Here is a 21,327-nt window from a genome sequence, read left to right as displayed (position 1 = left end):
ATGGAGAATCAAAACAAACCTTTATCGAACTTATATCCTGTTTTGCAGGATCTATGGGATGGTTGAGTTTGTTGACCATCCAAATCATGCGTTAGATAAGGTTCTCCAGAAGAACTTTAGTCAAGCTCTGGTTGGAACATTATAAGCCAAGTCTACGCATCGAAGAAGATATATGAAAAGCCCTTTTAAGCATTCCAAATACATTCACATTTTATGGAATATTTTGGAATGAAGGGGGATTTGTTGTGCATTTTCATAAGTGTACAATGTATCTGATGATACCATATTCAATATGGATGATCATTGCCTTTAACAACATGTGATCAGCATGAACCTGAAAAAAACCAAGATGGGTTCATAGCAAGTTCAATGTGTTAAAAGTGAATATATAGAGAAGACTATACTTTTATTATTGTTTAGAGACATGGATTTATCTACAGTGGTTTCTCTAAACTTGTCTGTCTGAGGAACAATGGGTGTTTCATGGCTAAACCATGATCTGATAAGAGACGTCCATAAAACACATCTGGTGTGTGCATTTATTTAGCGTTTGAACTTATTAATGATTCATATATACTATGTGATATTGATGTATTATAACCAAATATTATTAATGTATCTTTATATGTCTGTATCTCACTGAGAGGGTATATTCCAGGGGGTATAAAATGTGTTTAAGTGGAAATTTCTTAAATTGAGACAGTTAAGATACACAAACCAGAAGAACTCCTATCTGCCCCATAAATTCAGGGATTAGGAAAACTTCTGATACCGCCAGTCAGTCTGAGCAAAGTGTCAGAAAGAGCCCCTCCTAATTGATTTAAGGTGTGAAAGGGCAAAGTTTAAGTAGTAATAAAAAATCTGTATATATGTTAATTCTTAAAATATTTAAAATTGTTATGTGATACAACAGTGCCATCAAGTGGTAGATGGGCAGAAGTTTCCTAGGAATGTCAATTAGTGACATCATCCCCATGTTTAACATACGTCACACCCACCTTATCTAATTGGTAATCCCTATTCCAAGAGGGGATGGGCATAGATAAGGATGGGGGATATCTGATCCAGTTTTTGGGAGAGAAAACACTTCTTCAAACACTTCACAAACTTCACAAAAGGAAAAACTTCACAAGGACTTCTTCACAACGGAACTCTTTACAAAGATTCATTCATCAGCATCACTTCACACGTCAGGAACATACCATAGGACGGGACATATCTGAACCTTGGAAAGCTGGGTCCATACTAAAAGTTCTTTATCCCAAAGCCAGGGGTAATGTATAATCTATGTCATTTGCAGTAATTATAAATCGCTCCAATTGGCACATAGTTGAGACCCCATTATTAGTGGGTCAGTAGTGTTAAAACAATAATTTTATGGGAAATTTTAATGAACGTGCACATCATTAGAATTCTTGTAATATTGCTATCAGAGTGGAATCTCTGATCGGATTTTATTATCCGTAGTTAGGCCAACGGGCGTATTTATAAGATGTCTCTTACTGCCATATTCTTTGATTGAGCATAAGGGATTTTCCACAGATTCATTTCTATTGTTTTGTTGTTATTGTTACATTATAAAATTTCAATAATCGGTAATAATTTGATAATAATTTGAATAACATTGTATTGTACTTGGTGTACTAAATTAAGTGAGCATCATCTTGTGGTCAATTTTGATATTATCCTTATATTCATTTGTATGCCATTTTTACTGCATGTATTTATTTGTAATAAATTATATTTTATATAATTAATTGCACCCTGTTTCATTATCTGCACAAATTAACTTTAGATCTCATCAATAAAAGAACTGGCGTTTATATGTCCGCCAATTAAATTTTTAATTTTTAATTTTTCATATTTCATAAAAATATGAAATCATAATTTTTATGATTTCATATCTTATATGAAATAAATACCCGACAATATTCACCCTATAACCCTCTACAGTGATCTAGACCTCGCTGCAGTGCAGCAAACATCTTGGGATAGTCACAGTATAGTTGGTAGATGATTCACTGGAGTCAGGGACTCTGTTGCAAGCACCAGGAGATCAGAATAACAAAAACACACCAAAAGTGCAGGTAGACTCTGAACAGTCACTTATACTGATTATGTGGTTTTTGGCAGAACTTGATTATAGGAAACTAGGTTGGACGGCTGAGATGCAGGGAAACTGAACTACCATTGCAGAAGCAGTCAGAACAGTCTCTAATACTGGAACTGCAGATATTTTGTAACACAGGAGAACTCGCAGGTGGGGTAGCAGTGGATGCAGGAACATAGAAGGTAGGAAATGAGACTACAGCACAGACTGGGCACACAGACCAGGAGAACTTAAACACAGGCTTGAACTGAAAGATGAACTGTGAGGTCAGGAGTACACAGGCAGGAAGTGTACATGGCAGGAACATAGACGAGAATACAGGCTGGATAACACAGCATAACACAAAAGAAATGATGGAGGACCAAGTCTTCCAAACATCTTTGCTGAGAGGGTGCCTTAAATACCCAGGGACCATCAGCGATTTGCTGGGGAAGGTTTAGTGAGTGCGCTTACTGACCATTTAAAAGGGAGGCAGCAACATGGAAAGGACGCTCTCGTATCTCTATATAACGCAACACACTTTTATTTTATTTTTAAAACAACAAAAAAGCACATTCTGACAGTCCCACTGCTCCAGTACCATCCTCAGAACGTCCTGTCCTCGCTGGATTAGAAGTGATGATCCTCTCCATATACTCTGATGATTGCTATCGGCTAATCAATGGCCTCATCGGTTATGCATGCATGAATGGCGGGACTCAGATGATGAGTGCCTTTTTTGTTGTTTTAAAAATTGTCCTAGCGCTCTCTAATTTTTATGGGTCTCATACAACCTCTTTAACTTTCTATTGTTAACACACTGAATAAAAAATAAATAAAAAAGATGTGAATTAAGATCACTATGTTAAAGGTAGATTAATTAGTTTATAACTGCCATAATATTTTAGATTAGTGGCAGAAGTGTTAACGTAACACTCCATTACTCTGCCAGCATCTTCCTTCAGATCTGTCCCATAATTACGGATGGTACTTCGCCCCATAAGCTTCATTTACACGAATTTGTATCTAATGATTTCCCCCGGCAGTGTTACAAGCTAAGAAAAGGACTGAAGTGAAAAAAAACATCATTAAAATCTCCTCTTTTAATGAGTCAAAGTATATTAGCATTTAACCTCTCACAGTGCACAAAATAGAGTGCACGCTACCTTTTCATGTCTGTATTTATCAGTAAGTTGGGGGTTAATATCCACCATGACTATATGTTTGCAGCCTGTGCACCATATGCATATATTCTCTCCTTCCCCCCTTTTACTTGCACCCTTTCAGTCTTTCACATCACTCTGTCATCTCATTTTCAGCTATTGATCCAGAGAGTCCCACTACCCTCCAGCCCTGGGACTCTCTGTTCCGCTGACACAAAGGAAATGTATTTATTTTATGTATACCTTGTAGCGGTGATAGGAAACCTTCTGGAATGATACATAGTAATGTATGACAGAATTCTCTATTGTATGGATAAAACAAAGGTACTAAATATGCAAGTCCTTAGTTATTCTAGGATTTATGAGCATTCTGACTTAGGACTCATTCAGACGACCGCATATTTGTGTCAGCATTCTGCAGACCCATTAATTTCAATGGGGCCTCAAAAGATGCTGACAGCACACCATGTGCTGTCTGTATCCGTACTTCCGTTCCGCGGCCCGGCAAAAAGGATAGAAAATGTCCTATTCTTGTCGGTTTTTCCAGACAAGAATAGGCATTTATATCATAGGGCTGGCCGTTTCATTCTGCAAAATGTGGAACACACAAGGCCAGTATACCTGTTTTGCGCATTCGCAATTTGCAAACTGCAAAACGGATACGGTCGTCTGAATGAGCCCTTAGGCCTCATTTATACTTGTGTAATAAAATATCAAGTTAAATACCGACATTAACACACAAAAGAGATAATTTTTTTCAGCATTTAGCTTAGTATTTATGCTCTATTAGTATTATGTTAGTATTTTGCTTTTTGAGCTCTTTTGTGTTTTGGTATTTTTTTATCTGCTGTACATACATACAGATTACATATGGATGTAGAATACAAATTCATACATGCTGCACAAATAAATAATATACAACATAAATATTACACATTAAAAAAATGCACATCTAAAAATGTACATGTGAATTAGGGAGTTCATTTAAATTAGCAATTTTTTTTTGTAGTGAAAATTATGGAACAAATACAGACCCAGACACCAGCGTCAATGAGACTTTAGGCCAGGTGCGCACATCTTGCAGCCTCTACTGCTGTTCTGTGTAGCCACCAGCAATGTATACGGTAACAGTCTGTAATGCTTGAAAAAGATACAGAGGGTCATTTACTAATTCTGGCATTTTAGACGCCGGTCTTATCCTGCGCTGGCGGTGGAGCCGCTGAAGTTATGTAGAGGCATCGGGCTCTACATAACTTCAGCGCATCCACCGCCAGTCTAAATCTATGTCAGCTTCGTTGCTGGTGTCGATTTTGAACAATTTCTGCATCTAAAACAGGCGTAGAAAATGATAAATGAGACGGGCTTGCCGGCCCGCCCCCTTCCCTGCCCATGCCATGTGTCCTTTCTTAGACCTGGCATTAGCTGGGAAAAGTCGCAGATTGCAGCACAAATAACCTTTGCGCCGCAATCTGCGACAAATATATGCCAGAAAACTGGCGTGTATCTTAAAGTACATGACTCCCATAGATCCATCCAGTTTAACGTATTATCCTACAATGTCCAGAGGAAGGAAAAACTACTCATGAGGGAGTAGGCAATTTCCCTCATCTTAAGGGAAAAAATTCTTCTGGACTTCAAAGCTGCCAATCAGGATAAATCCCTGAAACAGCGACCCATCACGGTTATCTGGTAAACATAAGGCTACCTTCACACTAGCGTTCGGGGCTCCGCTTGTGAGTTCCGTTTGAAGGGGCTCACAAGCGGCCCCGAACGGATCCGTCCAGCCCTAATGCATTCTGAGTGGATGCGGATCCGCTCAGAATGCATCAGTCTGGCACCGTTTGTCCTCCGCTCCGCTCAGCAGGCGGACACCTGAACGCTGCTTGCAGCGTTCGGGTGTCCGCCTGGCCGTGCGGAGGCAAACGGATCCGTCCAGACTTACAATGTAAGTCAATGGGGACGGATCCGTTTGAAGTTGACACAATATGGCTCAATTTTCAAACGGATCCGTCCCCCATTGACTTTCAATGTAAAGTCAAAACGGATCCGTTTGCATTATAATGAACAAAAAACAAAAAACAAAAAATTATTATTATTTTTTTTTGTTCATGGTATCGCAAACGGATCCGTTCTGAACGGATCCAAGCGTTTGCATTATAGGTGCGGATCCGTCTGTGCAGATACCAGACGGATCCGCACCAAACGCAGGTGTGAAAGTAGCCTAACTTGTAATATTATTATATTCATGATTCCCAATTTATATCGGAGAAGGAAGGAACCTGGGGTCTAAATGATGTAAGAAAGCTCAGAAGAACCTTATCAGGTAGAAACACTGGGAGAGATTTATCAAAAGTGGTGCAAAGGAAATCTGGCTTAGTTGTCCATACCAATCAGATTCCATCTTTCATCTTTAAAAGACACTTTGGAAAAATGAAAGGTGGACTATGATTGGTTGCTATGGGCAACTAAGCCTGTTTTTCCCTAGACCACTTTTGATAAATCTCTGTCAATGTATAGCTCCGAAGAGCCAAAGGCTGGTAATTTACTCCCCATCTTTGCCGACGTTATTGCTAGGAGGCAGATAATCTTCCAAGACAAATATGTTGCGCTGGAGGTCCATGCCTGTCACTGCCCCACTCTCCCCTGCAGTCATAGACAACAGGCTACTCACGCTACCCACAGCTGACACGCTCCCCTACTGGCAGCGCTCCCCAGCTAGCGGCATCCTTATTAGTGTGTACAGGCTGCAGCCTACCCCTCATCTGTTAGGACTCCTGGCCAGTTCTACAGGTCACATGAGCGCATTTGTGGCTTCTTAAAGGGCCAGCATGCGCACATCTAAATGTTTCCCTAGCCAATGGCTGGCAGTCCCTGGGAAGGCACCCTCCGCAGTAGCAGGGTGCCTGAGCTTTAGGTTTTCTAGTCTTTAGTAACCAGCAAAGACATATTCTTTGTCTGACTACTCATGTACCATACTCCAGCATGAGTTATGACTTCTAGCTGCCTGCCCTGATCCTTGCCTGTTTCTTACATTTCCCTACTGCCACCTGCCCTGACCTCAGACTAGACTCATGGATATGCTTGTATGCTGCCTATCCTGACAGGCCCCTCTCCAGACTATGTATATTGCCTGACTAATCGGTACTTCACACAGGTGTCTCTGAGCACTGTGGATCAGCCTGGTAGCTCTCCCACAACGAAGTCTAGATCCCTATATAGGTGGAATACCAGGGGACTGCCTGGATATCACCTTTAGGGTTAGCCCAAAGCCAAACCAGTTGGTACAGTGGGTCCGCACTCACTGCCCTTAGCATAAAGACAAATCTTTCAATGGAATAAAGGGAGGCTCATATAATCTTCTAAGGGCCAAATAAAGGCTTTTTAAAGAAACAGGCCAGAGAACAGTAAGCCTAATTTGCTTTGACAAATCTTTTTGCCAGATGGTTGTGCCCAAAACAGACCTAAAAGGATGCTGATAATACAACAATATGGACCCTGAGTGCAGAATGACTGAGACCCTTATGAAACCCTTGCTGAAGAAATTTCTGGACTGAGTTAGTAAATGGCTGATAGGGTAGGGGACACCAGAGAGCCCCTTCAGTTTCAGAGATGCGGTGATAATTTTTTGTAAGGACAAATGGGACATTGGAGATGTTGAGGGGAGCAGCAGTGAACTGGTAGTGTTTCACTGCTTCCCCTGTGAACACCACCAGTCCTAGGTATTTCTAGCGAAGCGGTGCAATAGGCATATGGAGGAAAGTATTCTTGAGGTCTAATGAGATCATAATGTTGCCGGCTGTACAAGCAAGAGGTCAGGATGATGGGAAGAATGGCTCTATCCAGAAATGTTTTTTTTTATTTTACCAGAAATTTGTTTAAATACATCAAGTCTAACGTCACTCACCAATTTCCTGATGATTCTGGAACCAGAAATACCCTTAACTAGATGCCCAGATCTCTCTTTGAAAGGAACTTCTGCCAGAACGTAGCTTATACAGGCTATTCAGATAGAAAGTCCATACCCAGACTGGCATATTTGAAAGACCCAAGTATATAATCACTCAAACTTCCAGAATCTATGTCTTCCTCCTGTATGTGTTGAAGCCAACTGCATAAAGCACAAATACTACCATACATGCATATGCTAACCTGTGATTAAGCAGCAACAGCCTGTTAGTCTCCCCTAGTCATAGGCTCCTTGGAATATACAGAACCTGCTGGCAACTGAACTCCTAACGTAAGAAGGACTTCAAGATGGTTAAATTAGAGACCTAAACTTATCTCTCATCTCCTTGATGGAGATATGAACTGAGTCCTTATCCCAAATAATCACATCCTAAGGGAGAGCAGCAGAGGGGAGTTGAGGAGCACAACCACAGCAATAGTAATATGTATAGCAATCCCTGTAGTCTATGGGACACTTCTTAGAGGATGCTTTTCTAGATTCAGAATCTAACCTCACATCTAGAAAAAATATATATAATTGTAGTACTGGAAACTCACTACTAGGTGTCACTGTGGTACCAAGGTAATTACTTCTCAGAGAGCAAACATGACCTTATCTCTGAAAGGGAGTGAATGGACTAAAAAGTGGACCTTTACAGCTGGGAGGGAATCCAGATTGGTAATGGGTAATTAAATTTAACCCCTGTAAGGTATAGACTTTGGGCAGCACATTCCAGAAAACAAAAACTCCAAAACTTTGAGGTGAGGAAAGTCAAACCCCACAATGCCACAAAAAGAAAAAAATGCTGCATAAAACAGTAAAAACCTTTTCACGTTCCAGCGGGTGTGAACCCACTGTGCCACGTGTCCTACCTCCTCAAAGGGCATTGTGTAAGTGAACCCCTTGATCTTCACAGTACCCCTGATGGTGGGGATAGACTTTCCCGAGGGGAACACCAGGTCGCTGCCTCTTGGGGAGGATTGGCACACAAGGCAGCTGGTCCAGGCACATCAGGAGGTACCAGAGCAAGGTACCAGAGGTACAGACGTAATCAGCAGGCCGAGTCGTAACCAGGAGCAACAGTGCAGGACCGAAGGATGAGGCAGAGACGAAGTCAAACAAGTAATAGGTCAGGGCAGGCGGCACAGATCAGGCAAACCAGGATGGCAACAGGAGAGTCAAGGCAAGCAGGCAGGGATCAAACAGGTAGCGGAGTCCAGAAACACAAGCACGAGTCAGGTACACAGGAACACAGGCAGTGATAACAACAACTTAGCAGGACACAAGGACCTTGACACTGAGGCATCTGGGAACGGGGCTGAGCCACTTATATACATGAAGGAGGGCTAGGATTGGTCTGCGAGGTCGCATGATCTAACCCATAAAGCACAGGAAGTGATGCACGCCGGCCCTTAAGGAAGTCCTGCAGGGAACAAGCAGCAAGCATGCTGTGGCCAGGGCAGAATGTAAACTGTGGAGCGGATCCCAGAACAGTACCTACATGGACAGAGCCCAGGACTGCAGCGGTGAATGGGGAAACACTGGTAGCAGATCACCGCTGAACACGGCACCCAGGACTACGGCGGTAAGCAAGGGAACAGCGGCGCACAGCAGCCGCTGTTACAAACCTACATGTAAAATATGAGGAAAAACTGGCTGGCATTCATCCCAAAGATGGCATTTGTACAGCAGTTACAGTGTGTGTGTGCACCAAGGATGAGCAAACCAGTTCAGACCGAACGGGGTTTGGTCCGCTCTTTGCTATTTTTTGGACGGTAGATAAATCCGAATATTTTCAGGTTCGTTTCAGACAAATCCCCTAACACCGCGCATAGAGCCATTTTAGTGTACATGTCGGCAGGAAAAAAAGCACTAGGCAGGAAGAACAAGGGTTCTCACATGATCTTGAGAGGAAGTGGGGGGAGGACTTGCCCTGATTGGCTCATCCAGGCTGTATGTCAACCTGGGAGCCAATCAGTGCTGCCATAGGCAGGGAGGTGCCCTAGCAGAATGTCATTCTGTGCTGGGCTGTGGATAAGGGTGGTTGGGTCTTACAGTTTATGCCAGGAAAACGATCTTAGGGAGTCAGAGAGAGTAAAAAAAACAACCAGGGACAGTCAGAAATCAATCAAGCTTATTGCCAGGGACAGTGAAGGGAAAGGCTAGGATTCCAAAGAAGAATTGTGTGTGTAGTGGTCAATAGAGAGAAGCAGGGCAACTGACAGACAGGGAAAGAGGAGACAGGACCTGTGGCTGTGCCTACTATAAGAAGTGCAGGTGCACCTCAAAAGCAGCTACCTGCAAGCAAATACTTTTATTTTTTTATTGCGGGGTTTCATTTAAATATGCTACATATTTATGTGATTAACCATGGTGTGGCAGCAATCTACCAGTGTGTATGTCACTACCAGAGCTTTGGGACGTTCTCACAGCTCTGTTTCTCCACCCCTGTGATGATTTCACTACTAGAGCTGGGAGGAGTTCTCACTGCTCTGTTTACTTTTGGTTTCCTTCCTCCCAGCTGTTCCTCATGCGTTTGATTTCCCTCTCTTTATATCACCCCTCCTCCTATTGTAGGGCGTGGATTATAGTTCTCATTTCAGTTGTAGCTCTTGCTTTAGTATCTTCACTTGTAGCTATCAGTTCACTGGACCTGTGTTCTGCTGCAGCAAGCACTCCGGATATTGCCAGCTGTCCTTGGATCCGTCTTCTCTGCGGCTGCAACACCTTCAGCTAAGTGTACAGACATTGTTGTGTACCTGATTATTTTCTGACTGGATCTGAGGTGGCCACGGTTCCCTCCATATACTGAGTAGGGCACCGGTGGCCGTGCCCCTTCCACTATTGTAGGGGTTACAGTGGTCATCAGTCTTAGGCACGTGGGCATGCCTTGTTCCGCCATTTGGATCCGGGCATGTGCTTTAGCAGCATAGGGAGAGCTTTGAGGGTCGGACAGGGGTCACCCTTTATCCTCCCTAGTTTGGGTCCGGTCAGTAGCTCTTTTACTGTGTATACTATTGTTGCTCACATACAGCCGTGACATTATAATCCACCAAAACCGTCCTTTTTTGACATGGATCCGCTTTCTGGCCTGGTTGACCGCATGCAGGGTCTTTCTTTGGAAGTAGCGGATCTCCGTCAATCTATGACTCCGCTTCAAGCATTGGGCTCTGCTCCGGCTCATGGAGTCTGTTGCGAGCCAAAGGTCTCACTTCCGGAAACGTTCTCCGGGGGCAGTGAGAATTTTGTTCGCTTCAGAGAGGCATGCAAACTCCATTTTTGCTTGTGTCCCCACTCCTCTGGTAATCAGGAGCAGAGGGTGAGGATTGTCATCTCCCTGCTCAGGGGTAATGCTCAGACTTGGGCTTTTTTGCTGCCATCAGGGGATCCCTCCCTTCGATCCGTGGAAAGATTTTTTGTGGCCCTGGGGCAGATTTATGATGACCCGGATCGTGTTGCTCTGGCCGAATCTAACTTACGTGTTTTATGCCAGAACAAACTGTCTGCGGAGCTTTATTGTTCTGAATTTCGGAGATGGGCAGCTGATTCGGGTTGGAATGATGCTGCACTCCTGAGTCAGTTCTGTCATGGTCTCTCAGAGAGATTGAAAGATGCGTTTGCTTTCCATGAGAGACCAACGTCCTTAGAGTCTGCCATGTCATTGGCGGTACGCCTTGACAGGCGTCTAAGAGAAAGAAACGAGACCTCTCTGTCCAGCCATTGTCAGTCTAGGGGCAGTGGTGCGGACTCATTCAGTGTGCAGGGGCCTCATCCTGTCTCGCTCCCCTCTGAGGAGGAGCCCATGCAGCTAGGTCGACTTGCCCCTGATAAAAGAGGATTTAGTCCTCAGAGTATGGTGTGTTTTTGTTGTGGGGGCATAGGTCATTTGGCAAATGTTTGTCCGTCTAGGAGATTCTTGAACTGTACTAAGAGCGATAATAAGAGAAAAAACTCAAAAGGTAAATCATCAAGTTCTGCTTCATCTGCTACTTTGGGCAAAGTTGATGTAGGAATTGATGCTTTTCCTCTGACCTGCAGTTCCCGTTTTCTCCTGTCTGCCAGGGTGGCGCTAGAGAGCAAAGTCATTTCTTGTGAGATTTTTGTCGATAGTGGAGCGGCCGTCAATCTTATTGACACTCAATTTGTAGCCATGCATGGTTTTCAGGTTTGCACATTAGAAAAGGATATACCTGTTTTTGCTATTGACTCTGCTCCACTCTCACAGAGATCTCTGAAGGGCATTGTTCACAATATCCGGTTAGCTGTAGGTGACACTCATGTGGAGGATATATCTTGTTTTGTCCTTAACGGATTGCCTTCTCCTCTAGTTTTGGGGTTACCCTGGCTCACTAGACATAACCCCACTATTGATTGGCAAGGAAGGCAAATAAATGAGTGGAGTGACTTTTGTAGAGAGAATTGTCTCACAGCGACTTTTGCAGAGGTGTCTACTAAAACTGTGCCATCATTTCTCTCTGATTTCTCGGACGTGTTTTCCGAGAGCGGTGTTCAGGAGCTACCTCCTCACCGGGAGTTTGACTGTCCCATTAACCTCATTCCCGGCGCCAAGCTGCCAAAAGCACGCCTCTACAATCTCTCACAACCGGAAAGAATCGCAATGCGAACTTATATCTCCGAGAGTCTCGAGAAGGGGCATATTCGTCCCTCAAAGTCACCTGTGGCCGCGGGTTTTTTTTTTGTTAAAAAAAAAGATGGCTCTCTGAGACCTTGCCTAGATTTTAGGGAGCTGAACCGTATCACGATTCGCGATCCCTATCCCCTTCCTCTGATCCCGGACCTCTTCAACCAAATTGTTGGGGCCAAGGTGTTTTCCAAATTGGATTTGAGAGGCGCGTACAACCTGGTCAGGGTCAGAGAGGGGGATGAATGGAAAACGGCCTTTAATACCCCTAACGGGCATTTCGAGAATCTCGTTATGCCTTTCGGCCTGATGAATGCTCCGGCCGTCTTTTAGCATTATGTTATAGTATTTTCTACCATTTAATGGGGAAATTTGTATTGGTGTATCTTGATGATATTTTGATTTTTTCCCCTGATGTTCAGACCCATCAGGATCATCTTTTTCAGGTTCTGCAGATTCTGCAGGAAAATAAATTGTACGCCAAGCTGGAGAAATGTCTTTTTATGGTATCGGAGATTCAATTTCTGGGTTTTCTCCTCTCTGCTTCTGGTTTTCGCATGGATCCAGCGATGGACTGGCCATCGGGAGTACCGGGAGAATCCCGGTGGGCCGATCGAATTATGGGCCGGCCAGGGCCGCCATCAGGGGGGTAAAGCTCCAGTAACAGCAGGCAGTGTGGGGGCGGCGCTCACTCACTGACGTCACACGCCTGCTCCTCCCACTAGGCGGCGCAGGCGCGTGACGTCAGTGAGTGAGCGCTGCCGCCCGCACTTGTTACTGGAGGCTGGAGGCGGGAGCTGAATGTAAGGTACTGGTAGTAAAGACTCTTTACTAAAGAGATGAGCGCTGTGCCCCCACGTGTAGTAGAATACCTACCTGGAGCCAGACTGTGCACAGAAAGGGCACTTTGTCACTGTGGACAAAGTATGGCACTTTCTGTGCACAGATTGGCTCTAGGTGGGTACAGTGTGGCACTGCAGTCACTAAGGGCACTATTTATCTGGGCATAGTAGGGCACTATCTGCCCACATAGTCAACATATGGCGCTCTGGGCACTGCCATATAATAGTGTGGGTACGGCGATATTTGGTTCTATGTGGGCACTGTATGATTGTGGGCAGATAGTGCCATACTATCCACAGATAAATGGCGCATTTAGTGCCTGTCGTGCCCACATAGTGCCATATAGAACCCATACTCGGAAAGCGCCATACTTGTGTAGACAGAGTATAATTATAGGCAAAGTATGGCACTTTCTGCCCACGTTTTAGCTCTAGGTAGGTATGATATGGCACTTTGTGGGCACTGTAGACACTAAATACACAACTTATCTGAGCATAGTATGCCCAGGTCTTCCCACGGTCATACAGTGCTCAGATAGCGCCATGTTATGCACAGATAAATGGTGTATTTCTTGCTTATGGTGCCATACAGTACCTACCTAAAGTGAAAACCTACAGTACTTTGGCCACAGTCATACAGTGCCGACATAGAGCCAAAGTATGGCACTTTCTATGCACCTAGGTAGGTACTATATGGGTACAAATGCGCTATTTTTCTGTGAATAGGAGGGCACTATCGTGCTCTATGTGGGCACTGTATCACTATTAGGGCAGATAGTGCCATAGAGACAAAATGTCTCCCAGCACATTATACATGGCTCGTCATCATGGTTACGACCTCCCTGTAATCCAGCATTGGTGGTCGAAAAAAGCACCAAACTATGTGCACTCCCACAATCCCGGCTACTCCTATAGTGTGCAAGCATGACCACCGCTGCTGGATTACAGGGTGGTCAAAACCATGGAAACGAGCAGTGCATAATGTGATGGAAAAATGACTCCCGCCAGCAAAGGAAGCAATATGGACAATCACAATACATTAGTAAGTGCCTTGTATTAACTTTCTCTACAAGATAAATGCCACTTGCTGAAGAGACATAACCCCTTTTTTGAGTGTGTTTGGGAAAAATAAAGTGGGCCGGTCTGGCTGAAGTCCAGGGCCACTTTATTGTCCCAGTCCATCCCTGCATGGATCCGGAGAAGGTCCGTGCTGTACTTGAGTGGGAGCTTCCTGAGAATCAGAAGGCATTGATGCGCTTTCTGGGTTTTGCGAACTATTACAGAAAGTTCATTTTGAATTATTCCTCTGTTGTCAAACCCCTCACTGACATGACAAAAAAGGGGGCGGATTTTTCCTCTTGGTCGGAGGAGGCGCTTGCAGCCTTTTCTAAGATTAAAGAGAGTTTTGCGTCTGCTCCCGTCTTGGTGCATCCCGATGTTTCCTTACCTTTTATTGTTGAGGTGGATGCTTCCGAGGTGGGTGTGGGTGCGGTTTTGTCCCAGGGCCCTTCTCCTGCCAAATGGCGACCCTGTGCCTTTTTCTCTAAAAAACTTTCCCCGGCAGAGAGAAACTATGATGTGGGAGATAGGGAGTTGTTGGCCATCAAGTTGGCTTTCGAGGAATGGCGCCATTGGTTGGAGGGGGCCAGGCACCCTATCACCGTTTTTACCGACCATAAGAATCTGGCATACTTGGAGTCGGCCAGGCGTATGAATCCGAGACAGGCCAGATGGTCTCTGTTCTTCTCCAGATTCAATTTTGTTGTTACATTCCGACCTGGGATAAAAAATGTGAAGGCTGATGCTCTCTCTCGCTGTTTTCCGGGAGGAGGAAACTCAGAGGACCCGGGTCCCATTTTGGCGGAGGGGGTAGTTGTTCCTGCTCTATATTCCGATTTGGAGGCCGAGGTCCAGGCTGCCCAGACTGAGGCACCTGCCCGTTGTCCTTCTGGGAAGTTGTTCGTGCCTCCTGAGCTACGTCACAAACTCTTTAAGGAGCATCATGATACGGTTCTTGCTGGTCACCCCGGGAGTAGAGCCACGGTAGATCTCATTGCTCGGAGATTTTGGTGGCCGGCTCTTCGTAAGTCGGTGGAAGGTTTTGTGGCTGCTTGTGAGACGTGCGCTCGCGCTAAGGTCCCTCGTTCACGGCCTTCAGGTTCCCTTCTCCCGTTACCCATACCTTCCCGTCCTTGGACACACCTGTCCATGGACTTTATCACGGATCTTCCTCGTTCCTCGGGGAAGTCGGTGATCCTGGTGGTGGTGGACCGTTTTAGCAAGATGGCTCATTTCGTACCTTTCCCTGGTTTACCCAATGCTAAAACGTTGGCGCAAGCTTTTGTCGACCATATTGTTAAATTGCACGGCATTCCCTCTGATATTGTTTCCGATAGAGGCACGCAGTTTGTGTCCAGGTTCTGGAAGGCTTTCTGTTCTCGCCTGGGGGTTCGGCTGTCCTTCTCTTCTGCTTTTCACCCGCAGTCGAATGGTCAGACTGAGCGCCTCAATCAGAATCTGGAGACATATTTGCGCTGTTTTGTGGCAGAGAACCAGGAGGATTGGTGTTCATTTCTCCCTCTTGCTGAGTTTGCTCTGAACAACCGTCGTCAGGAATCTTCTGATAAGTCACCATTCTTTGGTGCATATTGGTTCCATCCGCAGTTTGGGACATTCTCGGGAGGGGCTCTTTCTGGTTTACCTGAGGAGGAGAGATTTTCCTCGTCTTTGTCTACCATTTGGCAAAAGATTCAGAGTAATCTTAAAAAGATGAGTGAGAGGTATAGGCGTGTGGCTGATAAGAGACGTGTGCCTGGTCCGGACCTGAATGTGGGTGATCTGGTGTGGTTGTCTACAAGAAACATTAAACTGAAGGTTCCCTCCTGGAAATTGGGTCCCAAGTTTATTGGGCCTTATAAAATCTTGTCAGTCATTAATCCTGTTGCCTTCCGTCTTGATCTTCCACGGGTTTGGAAGATACATAATGTATTTCACAGATCTCTCTTAAAACCATATGTCCAGCCCACGGTACCCTCCTCTTTGCCTCCTCCTCCGATTTTGGTTGATGGCAATCTGGAGTTTGAGGTTTCCAGAATTGTGGACTCTCGCATTGTCCGCGGTTCTCTTCAGTACCTCGTTCATTGGAAGGGTTATGGTCCTGAGGAGAGGATGTGGGTTCCGGTGTCGGACATTAAAGCCACTCGCCTCATCAGGGCATTTCATAGGGCTCATCCTGAGAAGGTGGGTCCTGGGTGTCCGGAGTCCACCCGTAGAGGGGGGGGTACTGTCACTACCAGAGCTTTGGGACGTTCTCACAGCTCTGTTTCTCCACCCCTGTGATGATTTCACTACTAGAGCTGGGAGGAGTTCTCACTGCTCTGTTTACTTTTGGTTTCCTTCCTCCCAGCTGTTCCTCATGCGTTTGATTTCCCTCTCTTTATATCACCCCTCCTCCTATTGTAGGGCGTGGATTATAGTTCTCATTTCAGTTGTAGCTCTTGCTTTAGTATCTTCACTTGTAGCTATCAGTTCACTGGACCTGTGTTCTGCTGCAGCAAGCACTCCGGATATTGCCAGCTGTCCTTGGATCCGTCTTCTCTGCGGCTGCAACACCTTCAGCTAAGTGTACAGACATTGTTGTGTACCTGATTATTTTCTGACTGGATCTGAGGTGGCCACGGTTCCCTCCATATACTGAGTAGGGCACCGGTGGCCGTGCCCCTTCCACTATTGTAGGGGTTACAGTGGTCATCAGTCTTAGGCACGTGGGCATGCCTCGTTCCGTCATTTGGATCCGGGCATGTGCTTTTGCAGCATAGGGAGAGCTTTGAGGGTCGGACAGGGGTCACCCTTTATCCTCCCTAGTTTGGGTCCGGTCAGTAGCTCTTTTACTGTGTATACTATTGTTGCTCACATACAGCCGTGACAGTGTATTAATGAGAAATTGAGTGTCAAGCCTCAATCGTCCGTTTATGTATATTTAGTTTCCACACAGGCGCAATTTACAATTATTTGGGAAGGGGGGGGGAGGCCAGTTTAATTAAGCTGCATATATACATGATTACTGCATCAATAACGATATTTTCTCGCAGCTTAGGTTGATCAGATGAATAGACCTTGTTTCACTGGCAGTGCCACTGTTGCTGTCTGTCTGCCTACCATCACTTTCTATATGGCTGCTGCTGTGGCATGCATCCTGCCACTAATGCCTCAATTGTCCATTTACATGTATACAATTTCCACATGTTTGAAATTTTTTTAAAACTTATTTTCTTGGTTAAATTTCATTAAGCAGCATACATACATCATTACTGAATCAATCCTGACATTTTTTCACAGCTCAGGCTGATTGCGATGAATACACATCACTTTGCTGCCGGTGGTCCATCTTGCCAATATTGCTGTCTGCCTAACTGTCTGCCTAACTGCTATCACCTTCTGTGTGGCTGCTGCTGTGGCCTGCATCATGCCACTAATGCCACTTGCCACTTTTTTTTTCTCTCATAACACCGTATGTGTTTAAACCCTTCAAGACAGAGGCATTTTTTTACCTTCCTGCCCAGGCCATTTTTTTTTGCAAATCTGACATGTATCACTTTATGTGGTAATAACTGGAACGCTTTTACTTATCCAAGCCATTGTTTTCTCGTGTCACATTCTACTTCATGACAGCAGTAAATTTGTTTAAAAAGCAAATCCAAAATTTACTGAAAATTTGGGAAAATTACCAATTTTCCAAATTTCAATTTCTCTGCTTTTAAAACAGATAGTGATACCTCATAAAATAGTTATTACTTTATATTTCCCATATGTCTACTTTATGTTTGCATCATTCTGTAAATGTCATTTTATTTGTTAAGACATTAGAAGGATTAGAATTTTAGAAGCTCTAAAAAAAAGCAAGGTGGAATCTGATCTGGTTTCTATGGGCAACTAAGCCAGTTTTCATTTCCATCAGTTTTGATAAATCTCCCCCAAGGCTTTTCTTGAAACTTCTCATAACTTTCAAGGAGATTATCACTTTTAGGTGGGACCAACTCAGCTACTTTCTGGAATGCCAAACAGGGGATCTTGAGTTTCCAAATAAGTGGAAATTCCAAATTCGGAACCCTTATCTTTCAGACATTTATGATATATTGACAGTACATGCCATAAATGTCTCACATGAGTATAGCTACTCAGTGGGTTATCTAATTTTAAAAATATCTACCAATCAATCTCCCCTTACGTTATCATAAATAGTCACATGACACAAGGGAATCTCATCAGTGATTGGCAGCATCAAACTGGATGTTTTCAGCGAGGAAGGCCAGCAGAGCATCTCAGGCTGGGAGGAGAAGGAGTGGGGAACCAGTGCCGGGATGCAGGTAAGTAACCTTCCCTTTACAGGTCCGGCCAAGTCGGGGATTTGCCAAAAATGTACCAAATTCTTGCACAAGCCCTTTAATATTTAATGGTGAGAGGTACCTCCAGATGTTACAGGATACCATATTTCCATCTGCGCTCAATGAGAACAGAGAGTTCCCACATTACTATCAACAGGATGGCGCACCTCCACACTTTGCTTTGGCTGTAAAGCCTTATTCACATGTCAGTGTTTGGTCAGTGATTTCTATCAGTGATTGTGAGCCAAAACTAGAAGTGTAGGCTCCACAGACATAAGGGAAAGATCTGCACCTGGCTCAAAAGCACTGATGGAAATCACTGACCGAACACTGACTGTGTGAATGAGACATAAGCAGATGGTTGAATGTGCAATTCCCCAGCACTGGATTGGGTGTAGAGGTCTAATAGAATGACCCCCAAGGTCAACAGACTTAATGCGTTTGGACTTTTATCTCTAAAGTCCCTTGTCTGTACGGAAAAAATATGCAATATGGTTCTTCTGAAATGGCGAATCCTACGGTGCTGTAAAGAAGTATTCCATGTATTTAGTTCTTCAGTGCGTTCACAAAGACTGGATTAAATGTTTAACCATGTGCATCCTGCAGAATGGTGGACACATCAAACTCGTCATGTAAAGCACTTTAGGAAACTTTGACCTCGCTTTACTTCTATACAGGTAAAGTTAGCTCAAAACTGACACTTTCAGGGTGTTTGTGCGTAAAGTCTAGCGATATATGACCCCTTTCCCATTGGAAAAAACTGAGCTAAGGTCAGAATGTGGATTTTAAAATGACGGCCAGTTAATACTTTAAGACTTAGAGATGAGCGAATTTTTCAAAAAATTAGATTCGCCGGTCCGCCGAATTTTTGGGGAAAAATTTGGTTAGATCTGGATAAATTTATGGCGACTTAGGTTAGAAAATGGCTATTTCCTGGCTGCTAAGAGCCTTTATAGTGGTGTAGAACACTGTGCCTTGTAGTAACACGCATAGGGAGTCTGCTGTGGTAGTGAAATAATACTGTGAATCCGTATGACATGCAGATGACAGGCGTCGCTCTTAGAATCACTGCACACTTCACTTATTTGGGCAGTCACGGGGCCAAAACTGACCAAATAACTCAAGTATGAACTCAGCCTTACAGGTAGATGTTAGCGTCAAGAAGAAGCACACTTCTTTTACACCGTAGTCAGCTGATTCCACATAGATGTCTACAGAACCTGTTCTATTAAACACTTATACAAGTAGAGCCACCCGACAGAGTGGAGAGGGTGTCAGCAGTAAGTTTGTGTTGACATCACTGATTAATTTTCCCCATTCTCTGATCCGTCAGAACAATTACCCAGAAAAAACGGATCCTGTGTGTGGAGAATATGCCTTCACTCGGTCAACATTTGCTCAATAATGCATCAGTATTGCTAAAGGCAAAAAAAACAACGTAGTGGATCGAAAACAGAGATGACACGTGAATGGAATATTTGCATGTCTTCTGTGTTTTCTACCCACTCCTGCTTTTGGCTACCAAATCATAAGCCAATTCTGATGGGACCATACAGGCCTTAAAGCTGCTACACAGACAGGATCCATTCTGCGTCTCGTTTTTCCTTCCTTCTGACAGATCAGAAGAAGTTTCAAATAAATGATGATGTCAGCCAAGCCGAAAGCCAAAATAGTGGATCAGTCATGAAGTGGGGAGGGTGGGAACAGCATGAGAAGTCCACAGAGTTGACCTATGACATAGTGGTGAGGTAAAAGCAGCATGAGGAGACCACAGAATGGCCCAATGACAGGGTCTGGAGGTGGCAGCAGCATGAGGAGACCACAGAGTGGCCCAATGACAGGGCCTGAAGGTGGCGGCAGCATCAGGAGGCCACAGAGTGGCACAATGACAGAGTCTGGAGGTGGCAGCAGCATGAGGAGACCACAGAGCGGCACAATGACAGAGTCTGAAGGTGGCGGCAGCATCAGGAGGCCACAGAGTGGCAAGGTGACATACTGTGGAGGTGGGTGGCAATACCAGTACCCGCTGAAGATGGCGGGTGAAAAAAGTAGCACTTGGCATCAGATGTGTGGCATCAGGCGTGTAACAGCATCAGAATAGTAGCTGAGGCAGGTAGCCAGAAGAAACCGGTCTCTTTTGTCAAATTGTTGGTGTGGCACCATGGATGATCTAGTCTGATGCATCAGGCATTGGTGTGTAGAAATCCTGGCTGATCCACGCCTGATTCATCTTGATGCAGTGTCCCACTATGGGCTATATGTGGGCACTTTAAACTCTTGCTAAATGTCATATCAAATGTATTGTGGTATCATGCTGTAATTCCCTTTAACAGGCTGGCAGTGTCATTTACCCTTATTCGCCCCTAGGTGGTGCGAGATGAGGAAGTTAATAGAGGAGGTGGAAATTTGTATTTCCACCGAAATAATTCAAAAAAGATTTTAACGCATATAAGTGCAGTGCTTAATGCTGAAAACAAGATTTTTTTCCACCAAAATAATTCATAAAAGATTTTACTGCATATAAGGCTACTTTCACACTTGCGGCAGTGTGATCCGGTGGGCAGTTCCGTCGTCGGAACTGCCCGCCGGATCCGCTGATCTGCCGCTGACTGAAAGCATTTGTGAGACGGATCCGGGTGCGGATCCGTCTCACAAATGCATTGCAAGGATGGATCCGTCTCTCCGCTTGTCATGCGGACCGACGGATCCGTCTTGTACATTTTTTCAAATTTTTACCGATCTGCGCATGCGCATGCCGGAACAACTGATCCGGCATTCCGGTATTCTGAATGCCGGATCCGGCGCTAATTCATTCCTATGGGAAAAAATGCCGGATCCGGCGTTCAGGCAAGTCTTCAGTTTTTTTCGCCGGAGAGAAAACCGTAGCATGCTGCGGTTTTCTCTTTTGCCTGATCAGTCAAAACGACTGAACTGAAGACATCCTGATGCAAACTGAACGGATTGCTCTCCATTCAGAATGCATGGGGATAAAACTGATCAGTTCTTTTCCGGTATAGAGCCCCTGTGACGGAATTCTATGCCGGAAAAGAACAACGCAAGTGTGAAAGTAGCCTAAGTGCAGCGCTTAATGCTGAATACAAGATTTTTTGTCCACCGAAATAATTCAAAAAAGATTTTAACGCATATAAGTGCAGTGCTTAATGCTGAATACAAGAATTTTTGTCCACTGAAATAATTCAAAAAAGATTTTACCGCATATAAGTGCAGCGCTTAATGCTGAATACAAGATTTTTTTCCACC

Source organism: Bufo bufo, chromosome 3 (assembly GCF_905171765.1).
Source record: "Bufo bufo chromosome 3, aBufBuf1.1, whole genome shotgun sequence".
In the NCBI taxonomy this organism is placed as follows: domain Eukaryota; kingdom Metazoa; phylum Chordata; class Amphibia; order Anura; family Bufonidae; genus Bufo; species Bufo bufo.
The sequence above is the reverse complement of the archived record's forward strand: the minus strand, read 5'-3'. Positions refer to the sequence as shown.